The 14,531-nt window shown below is 46.5% G+C and overlaps 1 long non-coding RNA gene across 1 annotated transcript in view; it reads right to left on the bottom strand.

Annotated features, from left to right (window-relative positions):
• LOC113240754 (uncharacterized) overlaps positions 1 to 12,356 on the bottom strand; it is a 500,727-nt gene extending 488,371 nt beyond the window's left edge. The window contains exon 1 of the long non-coding RNA XR_003311279.4: positions 12,275 to 12,356. This is a non-coding gene — a long non-coding RNA (uncharacterized LOC113240754). The remainder of the gene's footprint in view (positions 1 to 12,274) is intronic.
• Positions 12,357 to 14,531: the final 2,175 nt, after the last annotated feature.

Genomic DNA, 14,531 nt, shown 5'->3' with positions numbered 1-14,531 from the left:
GCACGTACCGGGTTGCAAAACACATTTTAACTGCTGTTCTATCCTCCTGCTATTTTTACACACTGTAATTATTCTTCTTCATATTTTACTAACTTAGCAAAAGGTTCTAGTGCTTTCTGAGGCTGATTAACAAGCAAGCTAAGGGAAAAGCTTGGCTGGATGAGAAGCTCTACCATTTCTAGAACAGCTCACACTATGCACAAATTACACTGCTATCATCATAATCAAGCACAAACAAGGCCACGTTGCTGTAACACATGATCCAGCCCGTGATTCCCTCCACCCTGCACGCCACCCGCTCTCCGTCGCACAAGTAGAGGAGAATGTAATGGGAATCACACAAGCAGCTCATAGTAATTTTTCCCAGATCTGTTTTTACTCCACTTCTAAGCCCGAGTTTAGACCCAAGATTTTTGTCTCACGGAAGCTAACTTAAATCGTTTTGTTAAATTCAGGCTCCCCGTATGACGTGTGCATATAGGGGCGGAGGGGAGGACTGCCTTCGTGCTACATCAGGGATATGCAACAATAAAGACACAACCCCTCAAGTAACAGCAAAGGAAGAGCATTTTTCAGTGTAAGTTGATGGCAACCACTTCAGTGATCTTGTGCATGAAAGGAATGCAGAGAAGGGTGAAGTCACTTTTAAGAAAGTAGATTGAGATCACCGTCATCCAGAGCCAAACAGCCGCTGGTGAACTCAAGTCCCTCCCAGTGGAGCAGAGCACAGCACACACGGGCTGGCGTGCCGTCCACACGGAACCACCGTCCGTCCACATGCACAGCCACACACGCGGTAACGCAGAGACCATGTGGGGGGACACACAGACAAAGCCACGCACACGATCCACACCGGACCAGCTCGCACACACAGGAACACGCACCACCGACGACAGGGCCGCGCACGGACCACACCACGAAGAGCTGGGGCTTTGTCTCATATGTTGATGTGAAACCTCCTGGAATGGGTCAGTGAATTTCTGCTATGCTAAAACGTTCCGCCTTAAGTCAGTGTTGACTTCAAGAGGTGAACCACAATATTTTATCAAAATAAAACTTCCCTGTGGTCTAGGGCAACTTCACCCAGCGTTAGTAATGCCATTCAACGCCAACATTGCCTGACAGGTCCTTCTTCGGCAAATAAAATGGCACCCTCAGGACCTACTCACCTCCCAAGGGCCCCACCTGCAAACAGCATCATCCTGGCAGTGAGATTTCAGCCTACGAAATGGGGGGCAGACACCGACAAGAAGACCAGAGCATCCCTGGAAGAGCTCAATGCAGTTGTTTCTATGAAATCCTGGCACGGTTTTATTCATGGCAGCGGTACCAAACAGAAGATCCCACCCTCCATTTCTAAAAGCAACAAATGCTTTAGAAATGATCAGACTGATAATTTGTCAATTATCAGACTGATAATTTGTGCCTCAATGTATATCATTTGGAAAGCAGTTTTAATGATAGATGGTTTAGTTAGAGGATAAAATGGAATATACTTTTTACAGCGTTACTTATGAATTGACTTATATGACCAAGCGCTTTGTATGTTTTCTATTACTCTAGATTTTGTATCCTAGAACACCCCAAAGGGCAATTCTGATGGTGAAATAAAATACTATATGTACAGTTCCCACTGCACGGTAGCATACACCAAATTCTACTTACTTTTCTTTCAGTAGGACATCTAGACTTTGGACAAGTTAATGAAAACCAAGACATGGAAGTCCTGTGAACAAGCCATTCATGGCAATCCCCGAAGGCGGTAAACTTTCACATTTGAAAAGCGCACCCCATCACCAGCCCTAATCTAATGCCACAGGAGTTCCCAGCTACTTAAGCAATTACTTCAGTTACAGAGCAATTACGCTTACCTGCCAGCGCCAACAGGGAAAAATAACAATGAAAATTGAAATTCAACTTAAACAGTGACACTCGGGCACAATTCACGGACCGCAGAACGGAAAGAACATAAATTGCTTCCAGTTCCCTCAACACTGAAGAGAAGAGCGTGAAACAGGTAATAAATCAAACTTTAATTTAGAAATTTCTTGGGATTATACTTTCATTGGTGATCTTTTTACTCCAGAAGCACTTCGAAGCCTCCCCATCAGTAAAAGAAACATACAAGCTCCTCATCTATTTACAGGGTCTGACTCCCCTGCCCACCTCTCAAAAACATACGTGCACCTGTCACTAGTATTTTCTATTTTTATTTTTTGTATGTGACCCTGAATAGTGTGCATGTTTCAGGGCACTTCCCAATCACGTGGAAATCAATTCTTCTAAATTATATCATGCCATTCTCTCAGGAGATAAAAACGTTTTAATTGGGTGAGAAAAGGGATTTACTACTTCAACTGCTCTCTGAAAAAATTCCTTTCACTTTCTCAGCATCAAAGCCCCCGTTACTGCTGCTTCATTTCTTCAACGTCTGTTAGATGGTGTTGCTATTTTTCAAAGGGATTGTGCATGAAGCGTGCCCTTACATTTCTATAGTGCTCAGGACAAAACGTGTATCCCAGGTTCTCTTTGCCTCTGAAGACTTTGAGGCAGGTAAAGATCCCCACACCAGTGGCCCTATTCATGCTTTTTCTTCTCCTTTAAAAAAAAAAAAAAAAAATCAGTATCGTGTCAATCCCTTCCTATTTAGTAGTTGAACCATCTTGAGAAAGGTAAATTGTCCACTTACAAATATTTTCTTGCTCTGTCCAAATCAATGAGGCTGAGTGACATGGAGATAGTCAATTTCAAAATTATAAATAAAAACCCTACGCCTCTCAAGCAGAGATCAGCAAACCACGCCTGTTGGCCAAATAAGGGGCTGCCTGTTTTTATAAAATTGTGTTTAAGATTTTATTTTTAAGGAATTTCTACACCGCATGTGGGGCTCAAACTCACAACCCCAAGACCAAGAGTCAGAAGCTCTACCAACTGAGCCAGCCAGGGGCCCTTACAAATAAAGTTTTATTGGCACTGGACCACACCCACTTGTTTACATATTGTGTATGGCTCCAGGGACCAAGCTGACAACTTTCCACAAAGAGTCAATCCCCTACAAACCCTAAAATAATTACAATCTGGCCCTTTACAGAAAATAGTTGCCAATCGCTGCTCTAAAGAGGTACTAACAGAAATACGATGCAAGCCACATATGTCATTCCAAGTTATTTAGTAGCCATATTAAAAATTAAAAAAGAAACAAGTGAAGTTAATTTTACTACATTTTAGCCCAATATATGTAATACTGTCATTTCATCACATGATCAATACTAAAGTTATTAAGAAATTGTCCTTTTTTTTTCCTTCCAAGTCTCAGAAGTCTGCCTCACACAACAATTCAGACTAGCCACAGTTCAAGAGCTTGGTAGCCACACAAGACTAGGGGCCACCACGTTGTTGCCTGTCACTCTAAAGGGCTTGCTAAGTAAAAGGAGAAACGGATGGAAAAGGGGAATTTTTCAGTGAAGGCTCCAGCTTCACGCAACTGAAATGTGACATAATGGACTTCCTGCTCATGCAAGCATATTCCAAGTAATATTTGGGACATAAAACATCATTTGTTGTGTACCTGAAATTCACATGTTAACTGGGTGTCCTGATTTTCTCCGGCCACCCACGCCTCGGGCCCTGTCTTCCTGCTCATTTCAAGTAGAAGGGAGTGAATGGAGGGGACGTTGTCCTGGGGTCTCCACTGGGCTCGGGGGGCCTCGAGTCAGCCTTTCATTGATTTTGAAAATTGCTGGTGTGCACACACTCACTGGCCTTGGAGATCAATTAATGCTAAATTCATCTGGCCCGAGGGCTGCCAGGTGTCACGCAGAAGGCCTGCAATGCCCCCAGCAACTAAGGAGTCTACAAACTGGAAATGTAGACAGCATCTTCCTCTTCAGAAAGCCCTTTTTGCTTTAAAAAAAAAAATGTGTGTTACGAGGGACACCTTACACAGAAAAAGAAACACTCTGCACGATGAAGACTCACAATAAGACCAGACTACAAATAACCTTTCTTATTCCTACGGGAAAAAAATAATAATAAAGACGGTCTTCTTTTTGCTGCCAGGAAAGTAGGCCAGCACTTCGGGAAGCCTCGAAGTACAGAGCGAGGCAATACGCACAGTGAGATGACCGGAGTAATTGCAGAACAGGAGAGCTGGCTGGGAATCCACATAAGAATCCAAGTTGTAGAAACCGAGCCCTGTGCGTTCTGTTCCCTACACTCAAAAACTTGGTGACACGATTCACTATGGTCCATCGTGGAGCCTTCTGACCGTGTGCTCTTCTGAAGGCAAGCCTAACAGAGCTCAGAGCACAGGGTGAAAATCAGCTTGTGCCTCGCAGAGTGTCGTCAGGCGAGAGACGGCGCGGCGGGGCAGTCGGGGGGACTGGGCACATGGGTGACTCGTTCGGCAATCGTAGCGTGAGCAAAGCTGTCTACACAATCTGAACAAGTAAGAACAGACCCCGCCCAAAAATGAGGGAGAAGATGATCCAGTGACAGCGGCAATTAGGCACTTTTCCTTTTACTCGTCTTGAAAAATCATCTGGGAGAAACTTTCTCACAGCAAGAACAGAGAACCTTTATGTCACTCTCTTCCAAGTTAATTTCCTTGCAGAGCTCAAGATTCGAAGCACTCTGCCCTCAACCCGTGATTCAGTGATCGCTCAGAAGCTATTTCTGTGCAGAATGAGGGTGATCTCTTAGGTGGCACGAGCATGTTCTTAACACTGCGTGCACACCAATGTGGTCCAGTGAGTATTAACATCCAACTAAAGGCTTGAAACCATTCCACCCCAACCGAAGACACCAGAATCTTCCAAGTTCTCCATGTTTTTCTTATTTCAACTATCTTTTCGTACAGCTTCAGTTACAAGCAGAGCCATGAGGAGCACTTGAAAAGTCTCCAGAATTCCATGGACACTCATCAGCTTCTCCCAGGCTCTCCGTTTGGATCGGTACCATGTGTTCGTCTTATTTTCCTGACAGCTTGCCCACTTTATCTGGAGACTCTTTTCTCCTAAAAACCAGAAAACTCACTCCAAAAGGGAAAGCAGAAAATGCACTGGAAAAAAGGAGACTCCCAAGCATCTCCACTGTCAAACCAGTTTTAAGTTATGCTATACTCATTCTAGAATTCCACAGTACGTTGAAATAAAATCACCGTGAATGTACTTAATGCCATTGACGTGTACACTTAAAAATGGTTAAGATGGTAAATGTTGTGTTATATATATTTTACCACAATAAAAAAAATAGAAGTACAAAAAATGAAGTAAAACGCAATAGCCCTCCACAAAGAAAAGGTCACGCACAACACAGAGTTGACGGTGAGTCTTGCTCCTGTGTTCCTGGCACCTGCCGAAAGCTGAGCCTCCTTCTCCTCTGTGACTTGAAGTTCTAAAAATTGTTCCCCCTACTAAGCACAGTTTTTGGGTCATACTAGCCATTCAATCCTATCTCTGAACAGGATTATAATCTAAATACGCTGATAAAATACAGGATTATCTAGACTATTCACCTCATGGTCCAGTTATTTTGGCCTAAAGTGCAAACAGAGTTCCATTTAAATACTACAGTAGGGCGCCTGAGTGGCTCAGTCAGTCGAACGGTTAAGCGTCTGCCTTCAGCTCAGGTCATGATCTCACGGTCCTGGGATCGAGCCCCACATTGGGCTCCCTGCTCAGCGGGGAGCCTGTTTCTCCCTCTCCCTCTGCCCTTCCCCCTGCTTGTGCTCTCTCTCTCTCTCTCAAATAGATAAAATCTTTAAAAATTAAATAAATAAATAAATAAATAAATAAATAAATAAATAAATAAATAAAAATATTACAGTAATAACCAGTTACCTCCTCAAATTCCATGGGAACACTCATACTTCTCTTTTGTTGGTAGTCGTCAACAATTTCTGCACTGGGAAATTGGTGCTGTTATTTTCATAAGCAATCAAATTCTTTCATGAGGATTTTAAAATTTTTTTCCTACTGACAGCTAACTCATGAGTAGGTGCGTTTTGCTTTTCTTCCCGGAGATTAAGCATTCCTTATGAAATTTCACACATTTCCTATCTGCTGCATCAGTTGGCTTTGGGGACGGTTTTCATGGTTTTGTGATTTATTAGTTGTGAGGTCTCTTGATGATGTCTATACAGGGCCCTTTGTGGACCTGGAGGAAAATGGAGTTTAGAAGGAAGAGGGGCACTGCTGAGCTGAGACTTAAAAGGGGTGAGGGCTGGGAGAGCAAGACCCTTTCACAGGGAGGAACATGGGGACAGAGCACAGCAGGCACACAGAGCGATGCTGGGGAAAGTGTTTCAGGCTAAGGGGTTTAGCTTATGCCCTGAAAGGGAAAAGGGGGTGCCACTGGAAGATTGTTAGCAAGGGGGCATGTATCACGTTACACAGCAGCCTAAAATATATAGGTCCAAGTCCTAACTCCTGGTACCTCGGAATGTGACCAAAGAAGGGGTTTTGCAGATGTCAATAAAGTTAGGATCTTGAGACGAGATCATGCAGATTTGGGGTGGGCCCTAAATCCAATGACTGGCATCCTTATAACAGAAAGGAGAGGAAGATGTGAGACACAGAGACCGAAGAGGCCATTCAAAGACCAGGGCCAAGACTGGAGTGGTACGTCGGCAAGCCAAGGACTGCTAGTAGCCACCAAAAGTTGAGAGAGGGGCATGGCACACATTCTCCCCTGAAGTTGCAGAGGAACCCGTCCTGTAGACACCTTGATCTCAGGCGTGTGGCCCCCAGAACAGTAGAGAATAAATTCCTGCTGTTACAACCCCCTTGCACCCCCTTCCACCGAATTTATGTTCGGTTGCTAGAGCAGCACAAGGAAACCAATACACATTCATATAATCAGGTTTTCATTCCAGAAACATCATTCTGGCTTCTGTAGAGGAAGACGGCTTGACCTAAAGGATTCAAGTGTTCCAGGAGATCAGTTACAAAGACTGGAAAATAACGCAGGTGAGAACTGCAAAGACCCAGTACTGAGGGAGGGCGATGAAGGCAAGGTTATCAAGGCAAAGGCCTTTCAGAGACATTGTCAGAGGGAGGTGTGGGCAGCAGGGGCAGCAAGGAGCCAAGGGCGAGAGCTACTGAGGAGGGGGGAGGGCACAGGCACAGGTGTTACCTGAAAAGAAGGGCAGCTGGGCCCCAGAGATGGCGGGGGAGGTAGGCATGGATGCAGATGAGATCCATCACTGCCAAGTTAAGAAACGAGACCCCCATTAGTCAAGGTCATCTGCTGAAAGTGTGTGTGGAGAAGGACCGGGCGAGAGAGCCATGCCAGCCCGACGAGCTTGGGTCTGGAGGAGGGGGAGAGCTGAAGATGGCCTCGCAGAATCGCTTGCTCTCATGGGGGCCCAGCTGGGGTTGAAGATCGTGATCCGTAGTAACGTGAATTCACTCGGTTGTGCAATTTTTCTTAGGCAGCCATCAACAGTTTGGATGTGGACCAAGGACGGCAGATGGCTGGGCTGATTCAAGATCGGGCTTCCGCAAAGAGCAGTGCATAACATTTCAGTTTGTTTCCAATATGAGCTCTGTTGGACCGATCAACTCCAGTAAATTCTCCACTATAAACATCGGGTACAAAAATGCTCCCTAATGAATAAATACATTGTGGTACAGTCATATGTTGAATGCTAAGATAGCCTGGAGGATGAATGAGCGAACATCATGCACGTAACGTCAAGTGACAGATGCGAGACCCCCCCCCCAAGATACACGCGATATAGTTGACAGATGCAAGACACCCCCCCCAAGAACACGCAATTCAGTTCCATTAATACAAAATCCATTCAGTTTAAGGGTGCATACATGGAGTAAAACTATAGAGAAAAGCAAGGAGATGATTATCCCCCAAAACAAAATAGTGATAAATTCTGGTAGGGAATGATGGTTGGTGATCATGGGGGTTTCCAGAGCAGCTGGCAACATTCCCCTTCTCAACTCAGGGGATTACTAGTTGTTCTTTTTCTATTACTCATTAAAATATATATATTTTGAATGCTCTCTTATGTCCAGAGGTCATACGTCATAATAAAAGATAAAAGGAAAAGACGTAAATGCTCTGTGAAACTAGTAATTCAATTATCACTTGAATTCGCTATAAAACAGAGATTAGAATTCCAATAAGCCAGGAAATATTTTTCAGGAGCAAGTATTAGCAACCTAAATCAAACTAGGCTAAGGAAAAAAAAAAAGGAACACACTGGTTCACGTAATTGAATAGTCCATGTGTGACCTTCAGGCATGGCTAGATCCAGGTGCTCAAATGCTACCTAGTGGGGTCTCCCTCTATTCCTTGGCACCATGTTTCAGTGCCTCTGTGCTATCTTTAGTCTCAAGAATTGATAAACAAGATGGATTTTATCATAACTAGGTTTACATGTTAACAGCTTAGCAAGAAAGCAAGCAAATGACCAAAGGAAAAAAGAAAACTCTTTGTCAGCAATTGTAGCAAAAGCCCATATCTGACTCTTTCTGGATCATCATGAGCAAAAGACTCTTCCCTAAGCAGTCACTATAGGCAAGGGATGTGACATGCTGTTTGGCCAGACCTGGTCCCCAAGTTTATCCGCAGAGCTCTGTATGTCACAGAGTGACAGCCAAGTGCTCCCTAAAGAAACTTCCCTTGTTTTAACCAAAAGACGGGGAATGGCCATGGAAGCAGGCAAAACCTGCCAATGTGCACTATGAATATTTCCTCCTTCCTTTAGTGATGTCGCCAAGCAGTAATTTCCTTTCACTTCCCACTCCTATACATCACACAAGTCACCTCCAAATAAAGAGCAAAGACAAACAAAATACACAAAAAAGACCCAAGAATTCAGAAAGCAGCAAAAAGACTTGAAAGAATGAGTGAGTGATTCCATTTTCCCCAACCTCTGGCCTCTCATTAATTACCTACTGGAAGTCTGGGCCAGAGCTTATGTACATAATTATATAATTTCTATCGACTTACTGATAATGGATTCCTGCTAGCATGGTTCAGTAGAAGAGAATGTGACACTGTGCTTGGCAAGGCAATGAAGGGTGCCAAATTGACCCAACTCCCTCAGCCTTTGCCCAGTGACCTGCAAATTGTGTCCTGGAGCCTCTGGGGGCAAACGGAACTCAGCGAGCTCTTTAAAGTGAAAAAAGGGGGAAGATCATGAATGCCCTGGGACGGTCCAGGACAAAATGGACTTCCTCCAGAAGGACAGGACAAACTTTGCCCATAACTGCCCAAGCCAGCCAGCGCTCCGGGACCACTCGAAGGTAATCACAACCACACATATCTTCTCACGACGTCTGTCGTTCACAGAATCCTCTCTGCTTCTGCGGACACTGCCAAGGCTGGGCTTCAAGGCAGAGCCACAGAAATTTGAGAGCAGCCTGCGATCACCAACTCTTCCTAGCCACCCCCCACTGGAATCAAATGTTAATAAAGGCTGCTGAATCCATAGCTCCAACAGACTTTAGCCCCCAGACATCTCTCTTTCTATCTCTCTTTCTTTTTTCCTTAACGTCTCCTTTCTGAGAACAGCTTGAGGAAATCCACAGAGTCACATCCACATCCTTTCCCCCGTTAAAGCAACTAAAAAGAGAGAACTCGCCTTTTAATAATTACCAGTTATCATTTCACAACAAAAGGCTTTGTGGTTTCTGTCACCTACGATCAATGAAGATTAAATTAACATCTTGAAAAGCCACACGATTACTCCACAAACATACCTCAGGCTCCCTCCTCCGTGCCAAGCACTATGGTAAACTCAAGGGACACAAACATTAATAAGACACAACTCTTGCCAAAAAGAGATGACTCGGGAAAAACTCTAGTAGCATTTTCAGATGACCCACAGGCTGTGGTGAAGACAGAATATAGAAGTCATCTCTTTTTTAAAAATCTCTCCTCTCCCAGAACAGAGAATTAAAATTGCAGCTGTCATGCGGGCAAATGGCCCAGGCCGGGCAGTTCCAAGCTGCCCTCCCCACCACGAGCTCCCTCCCTTCCGCAACCTCCTCTCTCTGCAGACTGCAGAGCCCAGGTGCCAGACACTGCAGGGCACCCCCCCCCCCCGCGCCCCCAGCCCCCAGGACGCACACCCCAGGCTGCAGGAGGCATGTGAGCCCCTCCCCCCACCCTCTGCCCCTCCTCCACCAAGCCTCTCAAGTGGTCTCCCCAACACTGGTAGGGGCTGAATTGTGTCCCCTCAAAACTCTATGTTGAAATCCTAACTCCCACTACCTTAGAACTTGACTGTACTTGGAATCAGGTTCTTCAGGAGGTGATTAAATTTTAAACGGGCTGATTAGGATGGGTGCCAATCGAAAATGACTGGTGTCCCTGTGAACAGGAGATTGGGACCTAGATACACACACAGGGAAGATGGTGTGAGCACACAGGGAGAAGTCAGCCACCAACACGCCAACGAGAGAGGCCTCTGGAGACACCTCAGCTCCTGACAGCTCCGTCTCACACTTGCAGTCTTCAGAACAGCCAGGACATAAACCCTGTTGTTTCAGCCACCCACACTGTTACTTTGCCATGAAAGCCCTCGCAGACCAATACAAACCCCATCTACCACTCCCAAAACGCAAAGACCCTACAGAAACTCCCAGGTTTGCAAGGTGCCTCTTTTTTCCTCCCCCGTTTCGCAAGATCAGGCCCGTAAAATGCAGGACACTTCGCACTCTTTAGAGGGAAATGGTACAGCTCACTACACCTGGACATGCGCAGGACCACCCCCCTCCAGCAGCTCTGCACGTGGCACCCAACGCCTGTCTCCTTCCTCCCCTGACAAGTCCCCAGACCCTTTCAAGACGCTGCACAACCTGGCTTGGAGAAGCCAATGGAGCTCTTGCTGAATCTGGCTTCACGTGATGGGAACAGATTGTGAACGATACATTTGCCAATTTTTCCCCTGTGCCAGACCATTTTTAAGTGATGTGTGCACAGAATGGCATTTAAAGGCCTTAAATATCTCTCCAGGGAGAGAAAAAAGCAGAAAATAGCCCCTGGAGCTCACATAATATCAGCCAGAACAGCTGAAGCAGAGTTTGGGTGGGTTTTCGGTTTGTTTTTTGTAGGGGGGTTCTTCTTTTCTGGTTGGTGGTTTTTGTTGTTTTGGCTTTGGGGCTGAAGGAAGGGAGCAGAAAAGAGAGGGCACCTAGTTAGGAAAGTCACTTCTAGATTGGAGGAGAGGGGGTTTGGGGACTACTGGATTCCAACTCCTTCCAGTGCAGGGTGTGCAAGCCACCCCGGGCAATGCCATGACCCTGCAGGCAGCTCAGCTGCTGGGGACACCCAGCCTCCACCTCAAACCCAACCCCTTCCCTGGAGAAGGGCTTGGTTTTTTGTTTTGTTTTTTTTTAATGTTTTTTTTAAGCAGCACTTCCTGTTATGTTTGAGGAAGGCTTGGGCCGTTTTATTATTAAGCAATTCTCTTTTTAAGTTACCAAAAAAAAAAAGAGAGAGAGAGAGAGAGAGACCATATTTCCACCAGGCTAGAGTCGGCCTTACTCAAGCATCCATGTTTTAAATCTCATATTTTCTTAAGCCCTAATTGAGCCTTCCAAGAGCTCGCTATGTTTAATTTGCATTCTGAAACAGAAAATCTAATGTGTTTTAACATTGTCTGCTTCAGCTGAAAAGGAAACTGTAAATTTATACAGTCTGGTTTAAAAAAAAAATTGGCAATTGCATCTTAATGAGTCTCTGGAATGGGGTTGGGCAGAGCCCCAAGCCCCATCCCTAGCCTCCCATCCCCTTCTTCCTCCACTTCCCATCCCCCTTCTCCTCTTTCCACCAGTCCCTCCTCTGCGTTCTACCCATCCCCCTCCTCCTCTACTTCCTCTTCCCATCCCCCTCCTCCTCAGCCTCCCATCCTCCTTCTCCTCCACCTCCAATCCGCCTCCTCTATGCATACCTGTTCTCCTCCACCTTCCATCCCCACCGCCTCCTCCTCCCATCCCCCTCCTCTTCCGCCTCCCCCTCCCACCCCCAGGTCCCATCCCCCTTCTCCACTTTCCATCCGCCTCCCCTTCGCCACCCTCCAAACCCCCCTCCACTTTCCACCCCCCTTCTTTGCTCCCTCCCTTCCCCTCTCCCCTCCCCTAGCCCTCTCCGCCTTCCCCAAGCAACCACAGGCTTCCTCCTTCTCCTTCCCTCTCCCCTCTCCGCCCCCGTGACCCCCTCCGCCGGCCCCCCTAGGTGGGGGCCGGGTCTGGAAAGGTCACGTGGCCCCCTCGGCCTCCCGGTGGGGTGAGGGGGCCGGCTGCCCAACCTGTTCTTTGTTAAGAGGTCAACGCCAGCGCCCAGCTCAGCCGAAAGAGTTACCGACGACCTTCCAAGAGCAGCGCACTCGCAGCACCCCCGCCCCCACCCCGCCCCCCTCGCCTGCTTGCCGGGCTCTCGCTAAGTGCGGTGCTCCCCAAATGGCTCAGGCTCACCGGTTCCTCCGGGGGTGGGGGGATCCTAAGGCCCTTCGGGGGGTGTGGGCGGGGGGTCGGGTCCCGTGCAGGCTGAGAAACCGGAAAGGTGAAGCTGAGGGGCTTGTGCCTCCGGGGAGCGGGCCCGAGGGCCTGGGGATGGGTGGAGGTCGGGGAGGTGGGGGACGGAGGTTAAGAGGGAGCTCCTGGAGGGAGGGGGCCTTAGCGGGGGGGAGGGGCTCTGGGCGGTGGAGGCGGAGGTTCCACGGAAGGGAGTGTCAGGCCCCAACGCGTCGGGCTCTGGCTCTACTGGTAGACTCAGCAGGGAGTCTCTGACGGTGTGCTGCGTATCGGGAGGGGGTTGTCCTGACCCGCCTGGCCTGTAATTAAACCGCGCGGTGAGAGCGCGCGGGAAGCCGGCCGGGACCACGGTGTGCGGGGGAGTCCTGCCGGCCCCATCAACCTAACTTCGGAGCCTCTGTTGTTGGATAACGTGACCAGAGCATTCGCACAGCGATGGGGTGCGTGCTTGAGCCACCTAATGGGATCTCTCTCCCTGCCCTGTAGCTTTACCACTGACGACGTAAAGAATGTGTACTCTTCCTGCAAGAAAGCAAAACATAGCCAATTTTCTGTCCAAGAAAATAGAAATTCCCAGGGAAGACCCAGTGTTAACATTAGCTTCCATGACTTGCCTGTCGTGTTTTTCTGTGCAGAAAGATTTCCCATCCAAAAATGGGAGTTGAGGGTAGAAAGGAGGTGAATAATGAAATAGGGCTCTCAGGGTAGCAATAGCTTAACATTCTGATTTTGTTACCTAGCCTTACAAATATTTTTCTAGGTCACTAAATATTATTCAAAGGCATACTTTTAATGATGGCTCAAAATGGGACCGTATGGAATTTATAGGCCAGAATGTCTTAACCATTTCCCTACTGTAAAACATTCCTCTTGTTTAACACCGAAGAAATACATCCTCAGTTATCCCCCCTTGTGTAGTTATGTAAGTAACCTTTCTCACTGTAACCCTCGGTGCAAAACATGAACACCGTTTCCTCCCCCCGTGGATAAGTGTGTTGACTTTGCTTGCTTTTGGGTAGCTTGGAATTTGAAGCTTTCTGGTGTTAAGGAAAGAAAACATTGGCCAAGTGACCAAGCCAAGAGCTGCTTCTTGTCCTTTGAGACCTCAGATCTGGGAAGAGAGTAGACTGCAGGGGGAAGAGAGATGCACAGGGTACCTGGAGAGCATGGCAAATATCCAGATATCCCAGTCTTGGAAGGAGCCTGGATGGGAAATTCCCAAAGCACTGCCTGCCACATTACCTGGGATATCCTGCAAAGCCTAAATGTTTCTGGTGAGGAGTGGAAATTTTCCCTTCTGTTACTTTCTCTGCTAAATATATCAGGTTTTTAAAAATTTATATACACATGCACATTTTAGTGGAATGGTGGCTATCACTGATCACATAAGAATGGAAGGACTTTAAAGGCACAAATCTCAATGTGGTGGGACAATGATGGCATCTCATGGAAAGACAACAGTCACCTCCTGTTAATGACAAACTTCACAGTCCTATGAGGCCTAGGAAGCATCCCATAGTTAGTTTGAATGATTCCCTCTTTTTGTGCTCATCCCATGAACTATGTGAGTAAATGGTTTTCCTGAGTTACTTCACCCCACATTTTTGTATTGCATACAAGAAAAAATGAAAGAACAATATATAGCCTTTCCTTTAACGAAGCATCACTGCCCCACACTTATCTGTGGGGAATGAGAATGAATTCCAGAGCCATCCTCCTCCTCTTCAAAACACCCATATAGTGGGTTTTTGTTCTTTTAATCAACAACTTCAGTGTTAAAACGTAATCAATTGTATCTGTCTACTCAAGAGAAAAGAAAACATGTCCACATTATTCATAGAAGCCAAAAAGTGGAAACAACCCAAATGCCCCATCAACAGATACACAGATGAGATATGGTCCATCCATACAATGGGATAGTATTCGGCCATAAAAAAATAATGAATTCCTGATGTGTGCTACATGGTTGAACCTCAGAAATGTTATGCTGGGACAGAAAAGGCTACATATCATATGACTCTATTGATACAG

This window comes from Ursus arctos, chromosome Y, assembly GCF_023065955.2.
Source record: "Ursus arctos isolate Adak ecotype North America chromosome Y, UrsArc2.0, whole genome shotgun sequence".
NCBI classification, from domain to species: Eukaryota; Metazoa; Chordata; class Mammalia; order Carnivora; family Ursidae; genus Ursus; species Ursus arctos.
The sequence above is the reverse complement of the archived record's forward strand: the minus strand, read 5'-3'. Positions and strand labels throughout refer to the sequence as shown.